This window comes from Capricornis sumatraensis, unplaced genomic scaffold (genome assembly GCF_032405125.1).
Source record: "Capricornis sumatraensis isolate serow.1 unplaced genomic scaffold, serow.2 scaffold3, whole genome shotgun sequence".
Taxonomy (NCBI): domain Eukaryota; kingdom Metazoa; phylum Chordata; class Mammalia; order Artiodactyla; family Bovidae; genus Capricornis; species Capricornis sumatraensis.
The window spans coordinates 2,779,384-2,792,651 of record NW_027184614.1 but is presented as its reverse complement, the minus strand read 5'-3'; positions in this window follow the sequence as shown (position 1 = coordinate 2,792,651).

Below are 13,268 nucleotides of genomic sequence, written 5' to 3'. Positions count from 1 at the left end.
GGTACGACCATGGAGTTCCTCTCGCCTTTCCTGTTGAGAGTGCCTCCTCTTGAGATGCGACGGGAACGCCGGGAATTCTTTCCCGTTGAAAGCAGGGAAAAGATCCCTCATCTCGAGCTACGAGGGGGAATCGGGGCTCCTCTGGATGTGGGCGGGACCATCGTGCTTCCTCTCGAGTGGAGACGGGTATGGCGGTGAACTTCTTGAGTTGCAGCAAGGGTGTGAAAGACCCTTTCGAAGTTCCAGAGTTTAGGTGTCATTAGTCTCCAGACGCCTCATCGGAAATAGGCCTCATCTCGCCTGGAAGGGAGAACTTCCTGGATTTTCTCGAGTTGCGGCAGGTGATCTCGAGTTACGACGGGGACCTCAGGGGCCCGCCCTGGTGGCCTCAGGAGAGGCCAGTCCCCATGCGAGTTGCTAGGGGGCCTCTCGGTATTCCTCTCCCGTCGATACCGGGGCCAAAAACCTTGTGTGGAGTCAGGGCCAGAACCGAGGATTCCTCTCAGGGGCTGACATGGATCTTTGGGTACTTCTGGAGTCTCCCCAGGGGAGTCAGGCCTCGTCTCGAGTGGGGGCATGCACGTGCGCTTTCCTTCCAGGCTGTAGCAGCAATGTCACGATTCCCGTCGCGTGGATCAAAGGATCTGTGGTTTTCCCTCGAGGCTTTCCCACAGGGCTGTCGCAAGTGCCACTGTGGTGTGAGTCGATCCTCGGCGTGAAAGATGAGCCAGTGCAGGGCAAAGATGTTCCTCTGGAATGGACTGAGACATCTGGGGGACTCTTGGAATGGTGGTACGACCATGGAGTTCCTCTCTCCTTTCCTGTTGAGAGTGCCTCCTCTTGAGATGCGACGGGAACGCCGGGAATTCTTTCCCGTTGAAAGCAGGGAAAGGATCCCTCATCTTGATCTACGAGGAGGAAACGGGGCTCCTCTGGATGTGGGCGGGACCATCGTGCTTCCTCTCGAGTGGAGACGGGTATGGCGGTGAACTTCTTGAGTTGCAGCAAGGGTGTGAAAGACCCTTTCGAAGTTCCAGAGGTTAGGTGTCATTAGTCTCCAGACGCCTCATCGGAAATAGGCCTCATCTCGCCTGGAAGGGAGAACTTCCTGGATTTTCTCGAGTTGCGGCAGGTGTTCTCGAGTTACGACGGTGACCTCAGGGACCCGCCCTGGTGGCCTCAGGAGAGGCCAGTCCCCATGCGAGGTGCTAGGGGACCTCTTGGGGTTCCTCTCCCGTCAATTCCGGGGCCAAAAACCTTGTGTGTAGTCAGGGCCGGAACCGAGGATTCCTCTCAGGGGCTGACATGGATCTTTGGGTACTTCTGGAGTCTCCCCAGGGGAGTCAGGCCTCGTCTCGAGTGGGGGCATGCACGTGCGCTTTCCTTCCAGGCTGTAGCAGCAATGTCACGCTTCCCGTGGCGTGGATTAAAGGATCTGTGGTTTTCCCTCGAGGCTTTCCCTCGAGGCTTTCCCACAGGTCTCTCCCACGTGCCACCGTGGTGTGAGTCGATCCTCGGCGTGAAAGATGAGCCAGTGCAGGGCAAAGAGGTTCCTCTGGAATGGACTGAGACATCTGGGGGACTCTTGGAATGGTGGTACGACCATGGAGTTCCTCTCGCCTTTCCTGTTGAGAGTGCCTCCTCTTGAGATGCGACGGGAACGCCGGGAATTCTTTCCCGTTGAAAGCAGGGAAAGGATCCCTCATCTCGAGCTACGAGGGGGAAACGGGGCTCCTCTGGATTTGGGAGGGACCATCGTGCTTCCTCGCGAGTGGAGACGGGTATGGCGGTGAACTTCTTGAGTTGCAGCAAGGGTGTGAAAGACCCTTTCGAAGTTCCAGAGGTTAAGTGTCATTAGTCTCCAGACGCCTCATCGGAAATAGGCCTCATCTAGCCTGGAAGGGAGAATTTCCTGGATTTTCTCGAGTTGCAGCCGGTGATCTCGAGTTACGATGGGGACCTCAGGGACCCGCCCTGGTGGCCTCAGGAGAGGCCAGTCCCCAGGCGAGTTGCTAGGGGGCCTCTCGGGATTCCTCTCCCTTCGATACCGGGGCCAAAAACCTTGTGTGGAGTCAGGGCCGGAACCGAGGATTCCTCTCAGGGGCTGACATGGATCTTTGGGTACTTCTGGAGTCTCCCCAGGGTAGTCAGGCCTCGTCTCGAGTGGGGGCATGCACGTGCGCTTTCCTTCCAGGCTGTAGCAGCAATGTCACGCTTCCCGTCGCGTGGATCAAAGGATCTGTGATTTTCCCTCGAGGCATTCCCTCGAGGCTTTCCCACAGGGCTGTCCCACGTGCCACCGTGGTGTGAGTCGATCCTCGGCGTGAAAGATGAGCCAGTGCAGGGCAAAGAGGTTCCTCTGGAATGGACTGAGACATCTGGGGGACTCTTGGAATGGTGGTACGACCATGGAGTTCCTCTCGCCTTTCCTGTTGAGAGTGCCTCCTCTTGAGATGCGACGGGAACGCCGGGAATTCTTTCCCGTTGAAAGCAGGGAAAGGATCCCTCATCTTGATCTACGAGGGGGAAACGGGGCTCCTCTGGATGTGGGCGGGACCATCGTGCTTCCTCTCGAGTGGAGACGGGTATGGCGGTGAACTTCTTGAGTTGCAGCAAGGGTGTGAAAGACCCTTTCGAAGTTCCAGAGGTTAGGTGTCATTAGTCTCCAGACGCCTCATCGGAAATAGGCCTCATCTCGCCTGGAAGGGAGAACTTCCTGGATTTTCTCGAGTTGCGGCAGGTGTTCTCGAGTTACGACGGTGACCTCAGGGACCCGCCCTGGTGGCCTCAGGAGAGGCCAGTCCCCATGCGAGGTGCTAGGGGACCTCTTGGGGTTCCTCTCCCGTCAATTCCGGGGCCAAAAACCTTGTGTGTAGTCAGGGCCGGAACCGAGGATTCCTCTCAGGGGCTGACATGGATCTTTGGGTACTTCTGGAGTCTCCCCAGGGGAGTCAGGCCTCGTCTCGAGTGGGGGCATGCACGTGCGCTTTCCTTCCAGGCTGTAGCAGCAATGTCACGCTTCCCGTCGCGTGGATTAAAGGATCTGTGGTTTTCCCTCGAGGCTTTCCCTCGAGGCTTTCCCACAAGCCTCTCCCACGTGCCACCGTGGTGTGAGTCGATCCTCGGCGTGAAAGATGAGCCAGTGCAGGGCAAAGAGCTTCCTCTCGAATGGACTGAGACATCTGGGGGACTCTTGGAATGGTGGTACGACCATGGAGTTCCTCTCGCCTTTCCTCTTGAGAGTGCCTCCGCTTGAGATGCGACGGGAACGCCGGGAATTCTTTCCCATTGAAAGCAGGGAAAGGATTCCTCATCTCGAGCTACGAGGGGGAAAGGGGGCTCCTCTGGATGTGGGCGGGAGGATCGTGCTTCCTCTCGAGTGGAGACGGGTATGGCGGTGAACTTCTTGAGTTGCAGCAAGGGTGTGAAAGACCCTTTCGAAGTTACAGAGGTTAGGTGTCATTAGTTTCCAGACGCCTCATCGGAAATAGGCCTCATCCTGCCTGGAAGGGAGAACTTCCTGGATTTTCTCGAGTTGCGGCAGGTGTTCTCGAGTTACGACGGGGACCTCAGGGACCCGCCCTGTTGCCCTCAGGAGAGGCCAGTCCCCATGCGAGTTGCTAGGGGGCCTCTCGGGATTCCTCTCCCGTCGATACCCGGGCCAAAAACCTTGTGTGGAGTCAGGGCCGGAACCGAGGATTCCTCTCAGGGGCTGATATGGAACTTTGGGTACTTCTGGAGTCTCGCCAGGGGAGACAGGCCTCATCTCGAGTGGGGGCATGCACGTGCGCTTTCCTTCCAGGCTGTAGCAGAAATGTGACGCTTCCCGAGGCGTGGATCAAAGGATCTGTGGTTTTCCCTCGAGGCTTTCCCTCGAGGCTTTCCCACAGTGCTGTCCCACGTACCACCGTGGTGTGAGTCGATCCTTGGCGTGAAAGATGAGCCAGTGCAGGGCAAAGAGGTTCCTCTGGAATGGACTGAGACACCTGGGGGACTCTTGGAATGGTGGTACGACCATGGAGTTCCTCTCGCCTTTCCTGTTGAGAGTGCCTCCTCTTGAGATGCGATGTGAACGCCGGGAATTCTATCCCGTTGAAAGCAGGGAAAGGATCCCTCATCTCGAGCTACGAGGGGGAAACGGGGCTCCTCTGGATGTGGGCGGGACCATCGTGCTTCCTCTCGAGTGGAGACGGGTATGGCGGTGAACTTCTTGAGTTGCAGCAAGGGTGTGAAAGACCCTTTCGAAGTTCCAGAGATTAGGTGTCATTAGTCTCCAGACGCCTCATCGGAAATAGGCCTCTTCTCGCCTGGAAGGGAGAACTTCCTGGATTTTCTCGAGTTGCGGCAGGTGTTCTCGAGTTACGACGGGGACCTCAGGGACCCGCCCTGGTGGCCTCAGGAGAGGCCAGTCCCCATGTGAGTTGCTAGGGGGCCTCTCGGGATTCCTCTCCCATCGATACCGGGGCCATAAACCTTGTGTGGAGTCAGAGCCGGAACCGAGGATTCCTCTCAAGGGCTGATATGGATCATTGGGTACTTCTGGAGTCTCGCCAGGGGAGACAGGCCTCGTCTCGAGTGGGGGCATACACGTGCACTTTCCTTCCAGGCTGTAGCAGCAATGTCACGCTTCCCGTCGCGTTGATCAAAGGATCTGTGGTTTTCCCTCTAGGCTTTCCCTCGAGGCTTTCCCACAGGGCTGTCCCACGTGCCACCGTGGTGTGAGTCGATCCTCGGCGTGAATGATGAGCCAGTGCAGGGCAAAGAGGTTCCTCTGGAATGGACTGAGACATCTGGCGGACTCTTGAAATGGTGGTACGACCATGCAGTTCCTCTCGCCTTTCCTGTTGAGAGTGCCTCCTCTTGAGATGCGACGGGAACGCCGGGAATTCTTTCCCGTTGAAAGAAGGGAAAGGATCCCTCAACTCGAGCTAGGAGGGGGAAACGGGGCTCCTCTGGATGTGGGCGGGACCATCGTGCTTCCTCTCGAGTGGAGACGGGTATGGCGGTGAACTTCTTGAGTTGCAGCAAGGGTGTGAAAGACCCTTTCGAAGTTCCAGAGGTTAGGTGTCATTAGTCTCCAGACGCCTCATCGGAAATAGGCCTCATCTCGCCTGGAAGGGAGAAATTCCTGGATTTTCTCGAGTTGCGGCAGGTGCTCTCGAGTTACGACGGGGACCTCAGGGACCCGCCCTGATGGCCTCAGGAGAGGCCAGTCCCCATGCGAGTTGCTAGGGGGCCTCTCGGGATTCCTCTCCCATCGATACCGGGGCCAAAAACCTTGTGTGGAGTCAGGGCCGGAACCGAGGATTCCTCTCAGGGGCTGACATGGATCTTTGGGTACTTCTGGAGTCTCCCTAGGGGAGTCAGGCCTCGGCTCGAGTGGGGGCATGCACTTGCGCTTTCCTTCCAGGCTGTAGCAGCAATGTGACGCTTCCCGTCGCGTGGATCAAAGGATCTGTGGTTTTCCCTCGAGGCTTTCCCTCGAGGCTTTCCCACAGGGCTGTCCCACGTGCCACCGTGGTGTGAGTCGATCCTCGGCGTGAAAGATGAGCCAGTGCAGGGCAAAGAGGTTCCTCTGGAATGGACTGAGACATCTGTGGGACTCTTGGAATGGTGGTACGACGAAGGAGTTCCTCTCGCCTTTGCTGTTGAGAGTGCCTCCTCTTGAGATGGGACGGGAATACCGGGAATTCTTTCCCGTTGAAAGCAGGGAAAGGATCGCTCATCTCGATCTAGGAGGGGGAAACGAGGCTCCTCTGGATGTGGGCGGGACCATCGTGCTTCCTCTAGAGTGGAGACGGGTATGGCGGTGAACTTCTTGAGTTGCAGCAAGGGTGTGAAAGACCTTTTCGAAGTTCCAGAGGTTAGGTGTCATTAGTCTCCAGACGCCTCATCGGAAATAGGCCTCATCTCGCCTGGAAGGGAGAACTTCCTGGATTTTCTCGAGTTGCGGCAGGTGTTCTCGAGTTACGACGGGGACCTCAGGGACCCGCCCTGGTGGCCTCAGGAGAGGCCAGTCCCCATGCGAGTTGCTAGGGGGCCTCTCGGTATTCCTCTCCCGTCGATACCGGGGCCAAAAACCTTGTGTGGAGTCAGGGCCGGAACCGAGGATTCCTCTCAGGGGCTGACATGGATCTTTGGGTACTTCTGGAGTCTCCCCAGGGGAGTCAGGCCTCGTCTCGAGTGGGGGCATGCACGTGCGCTTTCCTTCCAGGCTGTAGCAGCAATGTCACGATTCCCGTCGCGTGGATCAAAGGATCTGTGGTTTTCCCTCGAGGCTTTCCCACAGGGCTGTCGCACGTGCCACTGTGGTGTGAGTCGATCCTCGGCGTGAAAGATGAGCCAGTGCAGGGCAAAGATGTTCCTCTGGAATGGACTGAGACATCTGGGGGACTCTTGGAATGGTGGTACGACCATGGAGTTCCTCTCTCCTTTCCTGTTGAGAGTGCCTCCTCTTGAGATGCGACGGGAACGCCGGGAATTCTTTCCCGTTGAAAGCAGGGAAAGGATCCCTCATCTTGATCTACGAGGAGGAAACGGGGCTCCTCTGGATGTGGGCGGGACCATCGTGCTTCCTCTCGAGTGGAGACGGGTATGGCGGTGAACTTCTTGAGTTGCAGCAAGGGTGTGAAAGACCCTTTCGAAGTTCCAGAGGTTAGGTGTCATTAGTCTCCAGACGCCTCATCGGAAATAGGCCTCATCTCGCCTGGAAGGGAGAACTTCCTGGATTTTCTCGAGTTGCGGCAGGTGTTCTCGAGTTACGACGGTGACCTCAGGGACCCGCCCTGGTGGCCTCAGGAGAGGCCAGTCCCCATGCGAGGTGCTAGGGGACCTCTTGGGGTTCCTCTCCCGTCAATTCCGGGGCCAAAAACCTTGTGTGTAGTCAGGGCCGGAACCGAGGATTCCTCTCAGGGGCTGACATGGATCTTTGGGTACTTCTGGAGTCTCCCCAGGGGAGTCAGGCCTCGTCTCGAGTGGGGGCATGCACGTGCGCTTTCCTTCCAGGCTGTAGCAGCAATGTCACGCTTCCCGTGGCGTGGATTAAAGGATCTGTGGTTTTCCCTCGAGGCTTTCCCTCGAGGCTTTCCCACAGGTCTCTCCCACGTGCCACCGTGGTGTGAGTCGATCCTCGGCGTGAAAGATGAGCCAGTGCAGGGCAAAGAGGTTCCTCTGGAATGGACTGAGACATCTGGGGGACTCTTGGAATGGTGGTACGACCATGGAGTTCCTCTCGCCTTTCCTGTTGAGAGTGCCTCCTCTTGAGATGCGACGGGAACGCCGGGAATTCTTTCCCGTTGAAAGCAGGGAAAGGATCCCTCATTTCGAGCTACGAGGGGGAAACGGGGCTCCTCTGGATTTGGGAGGGACCATCGTGCTTCCTCGCGAGTGGAGACGGGTATGGCGGTGAACTTCTTGAGTTGCAGCAAGGGTGTGAAAGACCCTTTCGAAGTTCCAGAGGTTAAGTGTCATTAGTCTCCAGACGCCTCATCGGAAATAGGCCTCATCTAGCCTGGAAGGGAGAATTTCCTGGATTTTCTCGAGTTGCAGCCGGTGATCTCGAGTTACGATGGGGACCTCAGGGACCCGCCCTGGTGGCCTCAGGAGAGGCCAGTCCCCAGGCGAGTTGCTAGGGGGCCTCTCGGGATTCCTCTCCCTTCGATACCGGGGCCAAAAACCTTGTGTGGAGTCAGGGCCGGAACCGAGGATTCCTCTCAGGGGCTGACATGGATCTTTGGGTACTTCTGGAGTCTCCCCAGGGTAGTCAGGCCTCGTCTCGAGTGGGGGCATGCACGTGCGCTTTCCTTCCAGGCTGTAGCAGCAATGTCACGCTTCCCGTCGCGTGGATCAAAGGATCTGTGATTTTCCCTCGAGGCATTCCCTCGAGGCTTTCCCACAGGGCTGTCCCACGTGCCACCGTGGTGTGAGTCGATCCTCGGCGTGAAAGATGAGCCAGTGCAGGGCAAAGAGGTTCCTCTGGAATGGACTGAGACATCTGGGGGACTCTTGGAATGGTGGTACGACCATGGAGTTCCTCTCGCCTTTCCTGTTGAGAGTGCCTCCTCTTGAGATGCGACGGGAACGCCGGGAATTCTTTCCCGTTGAAAGCAGGGAAAGGATCCCTCATCTTGATCTACGAGGGGGAAACGGGGCTCCTCTGGATGTGGGCGGGACCATCGTGCTTCCTCTCGAGTGGAGACGGGTATGGCGGTGAACTTCTTGAGTTGCAGCAAGGGTGTGAAAGACCCTTTCGAAGTTCCAGAGGTTAGGTGTCATTAGTCTCCAGACGCCTCATCGGAAATAGGCCTCATCTCGCCTGGAAGGGAGAACTTCCTGGATTTTCTCGAGTTGCGGCAGGTGTTCTCGAGTTACGACGGTGACCTCAGGGACCCGCCCTGGTGGCCTCAGGAGAGGCCAGTCCCCATGCGAGGTGCTAGGGGACCTCTTGGGGTTCCTCTCCCGTCAATTCCGGGGCCAAAAACCTTGTGTGTAGTCAGGGCCGGAACCGAGGATTCCTCTCAGGGGCTGACATGGATCTTTGGGTACTTCTGGAGTCTCCCCAGGGGAGTCAGGCCTCGTCTCGAGTGGGGGCATGCACGTGCGCTTTCCTTCCAGGCTGTAGCAGCAATGTCACGCTTCCCGTCGCGTGGATTAAAGGATCTGTGGTTTTCCCTCGAGGCTTTCCCTCGAGGCTTTCCCACAAGCCTCTCCCACGTGCCACCGTGGTGTGAGTCGATCCTCGGCGTGAAAGATGAGCCAGTGCAGGGCAATGAGCTTCCTCTCGAATGGACTGAGACATCTGGGGGACTCTTGGAATGGTGGTACGACCATGGAGTTCCTCTCGCCTTTCCTCTTGAGAGTGCCTCCGCTTGAGATGCGACGGGAACGCCGGGAATTCTTTCCCATTGAAAGCAGGGAAAGGATTCCTCATCTCGAGCTACGAGGGGGAAAGGGGGCTCCTCTGGATGTGGGCGGGAGGATCGTGCTTCCTCTCGAGTGGAGACGGGTATGGCGGTGAACTTCTTGAGTTGCAGCAAGGGTGTGAAAGACCCTTTCGAAGTTCCAGAGGTTAAGTGTCATTAGTCTCCAGACGCCTCATCGGAAATAGGCCTCATCCTGCCTGGAAGGGAGAACTTCCTGGATTTTCTCGAGTTGCGGCAGGTGTTCTCGAGTTACGACGGGGACCTCAGGGACCCGCCCTGGTGGCCTCAGGAGAGGCCAGTCCCCATGCGAGTTGCTAGGGGGCCTCTCGGGATTCCTCTCCCGTCGATACCCGGGCCAAAAACCTTGTGTGGAGTCAGGGCCGGAACCGAGCATTCCTCTCAGGGGCTGATATGGAACTTTGGGTACTTCTGGAGTCTCGCCAGGGGAGACAGGCCTCATCTCGAGTGGGGGCATGCACGTGCGCTTTCCTTCCAGGCTGTAGCAGAAATGTGACGCTTCCCGAGGCGTGGATCAAAGGATCTGTGGTTTTCCCTCGAGGCTTTCCCTCGAGGCTTTCCCACAGGGCTGTCCCACGTACCACCGTGGTGTGAGTCGATCCTCGGCGTGAAAGATGAGCCAGTGCAGGGCAAAGAGGTTCCTCTGGAATGGACTGAGACACCTGGGGGACTCTTGGAATGGTGGTACAACCATGGAGTTCCTCTCGCCTTTCCTTTTGAGAGTGCCTCCTCTTGAGATGCGATGTGAACGCCGGGAATTCTATCCCGTTGAAAGCAGGGAAAGGATCCCTCATCTCGAGCTACGAGGGGGAAACGGGGCTCCTCTGAATGTGGGCGGGACCATCGTGCTTCCTCTCGAGTGGAGACGGGTATGGCGGTGAACTTCTTGAGTTGCAGCAAGGGTGTGAAAGACCCTTTCGAAGTTCCAGAGGTTAGGTGTCATTAGTCTCCAGACGCCTCATCGGAAATAGGCCTCTTCTCGCCTGGAAGGGAGAACTTCCTGGATTTTCTCGAGTTGCGGCAGGTGTTCTCGAGTTACGACGGGGACCTCAGGGACCCGCCCTGGTGGCCTCAGGAGAGGCCAGTCCCCATGCGAGTTGCTAGGGGGCCTCTCGGGATTCCTCTCCCATCGATACCGGGGCCAAAAACCTTGTGTGGAGTCAGAGCCGGAACCGAGGATTCCTCTCAGGGGCTGATATGGATCTTTGGGTACTTCTGGAGTCTCGCCAGGGGAGACAGGCCTCGTCTCGAGTGGGGGCATGCACGTGCACTTTCCTTCCAGGCTGTAGCAGCAATGTCACGCTTCCCGTCGCGTTGATCAAAGGATCTGTGGTTTTCCCTCTAGGCTTTCCCTCGAGGCTTTCCCACAGGGCTGTCCCACGTGCCACCGTGGTGTGAGTCGATCCTCGGCGTGAAAGATGAGCCAGTGCAGGGCAAAGAGGTTCCTCTGGAATGGACTGAGACATCTGGCGGACTCTTGAAATGGTGGTACGACCATGCAGTTCCTCTCGCCTTTCCTGTTGAGAGTGCCTCCTCTTGAGATGCGACGGGAACGCCGGGAATTCTTTCCCGTTGAAAGAAGGGAAAGGATCCCTCAACTCGAGCTAGGAGGGTGAAACGGGGCTCCTCTGGATGTGGGCGGGACCATCGTGCTTCCTCTCGAGTGGAGACGGGTATGGCGGTGAACTTCTTGAGTTGCAGCAAGGGTGTGAAAGACCCTTTCGAAGTTCCAGAGGTTAGGTGTCATTAGTCTCCAGACGCCTCATCGGAAATAGGCCTCATCTCGCCTGGAAGGGAGAAATTCCTGGATTTTCTCGAGTTGCGGCAGGTGCTCTCGAGTTACGACGGGGACCTCAGGGACCCGCCCTGATGGCCTCAGGAGAGGCCAGTCCCCATGCGAGTTGCTAGGGGGCCTCTCGGGATTCCTCTCCCATCGATACCGGGGCCAAAAACCTTGTGTGGAGTCAGGGCCGGAAACGAGGATTCCTCTCAGGGGCTGACATGGATCTTTGGGTACTTCTGGAGTCTCCCTAGGGGAGTCAGGCCTCGGCTCGAGTGGGGGCATGCACTTGCGCTTTCCTTCCATGCTGTAGCAGCAATGTCACGCTTCCCGAGGCGTGGATCAAAGGATCTGTGGTTTTCCCTCGAGGCTTTCCCTCGAGGCTTTCCCACAGGGCTGTCCCTCGTGCCACCGTGGTGTGAGTCGATCCTCGGCGTGAAAGATGAGCCAGTGCAGGGCAAAGAGTTTCCTCTGGAATGGACTGAGACATCTGGGGGACTCTTGGAATGGTGGTGCGACCATGGAGTTCCTCTCGCCTTTCCTGTTGAGAGTGCCTCCTCTTGAGATGCGACGGGAACGCCGGGAATTCTTTCCCGTTGAAAGCAGGGAAAGGATCCCTCATCTCGAGCTCCGAGGGGGAAACGGGGCTCCTCTGGATGTGGGCGGGACCATCGTGCTTCCTCTCGAGTGGAGACGGGTATGGCGGTGAACTTCTTGAGTTGCAGCAAGGGTGTGAAAGACCCTTTCCAAGTTCCAGAGGTTAGGTGTCATTAGTCTCCAGACGCCTCATCGGAAATAGGCCTCATCTCGCCTGGAAGGGAGAACTTCCTGGATTTTCTCGAGTTGCGGCAGGTGTTCTCGAGTTACGACGGGGACCTCAGGGACCCGCCCTGGTGCCCTCAGGAGAGGCCAGTCCCCATGCGAGTTGCTAGGGGGCCTCTCGGGATTCCTCTCCCGTCGATACCGGGGCCAAAAACCTTGTGTGGAGTCAGGGCCCAAACCGAGGATTCCTCTCAGGGGCTGATATGGATCTTTGGGTACTTCTGGAGTCTCGCCAGGGGAGACAGGCCTCGTCTCGAGTGGGGGCATGCACGTGCACTTTCCTTCCAGGCTGTAGCAGCAATGTGACGCTTCCCGTCGCGTGGATCAAAGGATCTGTGGTTTTCCCTCGAGGCTTTCCCTCGAGGCTTTCCCACAGGGCTGTCCCACGTGCCACCGTGGTGTGAGTCGATCCTCGGCGTGAAAGATGAGCCAGTGCAGGGCAAAGAGGTTCCTCTGGAATGGACTGAGACATCTGGGGGACTCTTGGAATGGTGGTACGACCATGGAGTTCCTCTCGCCTTTCCTGTTGAGAGTGCCTCCACTTGAGATGCGACGGGAACGCCGGGAATTCTTTCCCGTTGGAAGCAGGGAAAGGATCGCTCATCTCGAGCTAGCAGGGGGAAACGGGGCTCCTCTGGATGTGGGCGGGACCATCGTGCTTCCTCTAGAGTGGAGACAGGTATGGCGGTGAACTTCTTGAGTTGCAGCAAGGGTGTGAAAGACCCTTTCGAAGTTCCAGAGGTTAGGTGTCATTAGTCTCCAGACGCCTCATCGGAAATAGGCCTCATCTCGCCTGGAAGGGAGAAATTCCTGGATTTTCTCGAGTTGCGGCAGGTGTTCTCGAGTTACGACGGTGACCTCAGGGACCCGCCCTGGTGGCCTCAGGAGAGGCCAGTCCCCATGCGAGGTGCTAGGGGACCTCTTGGGGTTCCTCTCCCGTCAATTCCGGGGCCAAAAACCTTGTGTGTAGTCAGGGCCGGAACCGAGGATTCCTCTCAGGGGCTGACATGGATCTTTGGGTACTTCTGGAGTCTCCCCAGGGGAGTCAGGCCTCGTCTCGAGTGGGGGCATGCACGTGCGCTTTCCTTCCAGGCTGTAGCAGCAATGTCACGCTTCCCGTGGCGTGGATTAAAGGATCTGTGGTTTTCCCTCGAGGCTTTCCCTCGAGGCTTTCCCACAGGTCTCTCCCACGTGCCACCGTGGTGTGAGTCGATCCTCGGCGTGAAAGATGAGCCAGTGCAGGGCAAAGAGGTTCCTCTGGAATGGACTGAGACATCTGGGGGACTCTTGGAATGGTGGTACGACCATGGAGTTCCTCTCGCCTTTCCTGTTGAGAGTGCCTCCTCTTGAGATGCGACGGGAACGCCGGGAATTCTTTCCCGTTGAAAGCAGGGAAAGGATCCCTCATCTCGAGCTACGAGGGGGAAACGGGGCTCCTCTGGATTTGGGAGGGACCATCGTGCTTCCTCGCGAGTGGAGACGGGTATGGCGGTGAACTTCTTGAGTTGCAGCAAGGGTGTGAAAGACCCTTTCGAAGTTCCAGAGGTTAAGTGTCATTAGTCTCCAGACGCCTCATCGGAAATAGGCCTCATCTAGCCTGGAAGGGAGAATTTCCTGGATTTTCTCGAGTTGCAGCCGGTGATCTCGAGTTACGATGGGGACCTCAGGGACCCGCCCTGGTGGCCTCAGGAGAGGCCAGTCCCCAGGCGAGTTGCTAGGGGGCCTCT